This window comes from Sprattus sprattus (assembly GCF_963457725.1).
Source record: "Sprattus sprattus genome assembly, chromosome: 1".
Lineage (NCBI taxonomy): Eukaryota > Metazoa > Chordata > Actinopteri > Clupeiformes > Clupeidae > Sprattus > Sprattus sprattus.
The window spans coordinates 67,727,129-67,728,009 of NC_137920.1; positions in this window are offsets into that span (position 1 = coordinate 67,727,129).

Here is an 881-nt window from a genome sequence, read left to right on the forward strand (position 1 = left end):
GCAGTCTAGGATAGAGGACATATCACAGTTTAGTGCGCACTTGTTTAGTGCTCAGATAGTTCATGCAAATGTGTCCATGGACATTACTTTATGGAAACTGTCATACCTATTTTGAGGGCTGCACAGTGATCTAAAAACATCACTTAAGATGCCATTGACTCTCATTAACTCGTTTCTTTAAGACCCTACCCTAGTAGTAGGGTCTGTACAACACGTTTTCATTACCATACCATTCCATTACACCACTTTACTGTGAATAAAGAAATTAAAGGTTTCATAAATCTTTTGATAAAACATGCACTTGATCTGAAAACGCCCCATTAGAGTGTAGCAGTGACTACTCAGTGTTAGCTGCCATTATCGTTGCAGCTGCTGCAAGAATGGATCATGCTTATGATATCCGGTCAAGATCAAGGCAAGCAGGGGCTCAAAACCACCCATCCAAGGTAGGTTCCCATCAGTCGTTTAATTACTATTCACATTTTCCTCGTCTACCACTTAAACATCCTCTCACCTCAGACCTAAACGAGCATACCACGTTTTTAATGAGATGGGGTAACTGAGAGAGACATAGCTACGGTAGTGGATGACTGAAAGGGCCATTTGCCATCTAATGAACCACAGTGGCTATGCCGAATGAGAAGGGAGGATTCTTGGACAATGTGGTGCTTGAACTTTGCATAAATCCAGCAGCTAATTCTAACTGCAAAGAAAAGATAGGGTTGGGTGATATAAGCATATTTAGGGGATTTAGCAGTCTAGTTTGAAATACATATTCTTGGGTCATGTTGTGCAACTATATTGTTTCAGTTATTCTGTGCATTCTTGAATTCATATCTTTGCTATTGTACATGGCAATTTGTGAATTTTTACTAATGAGT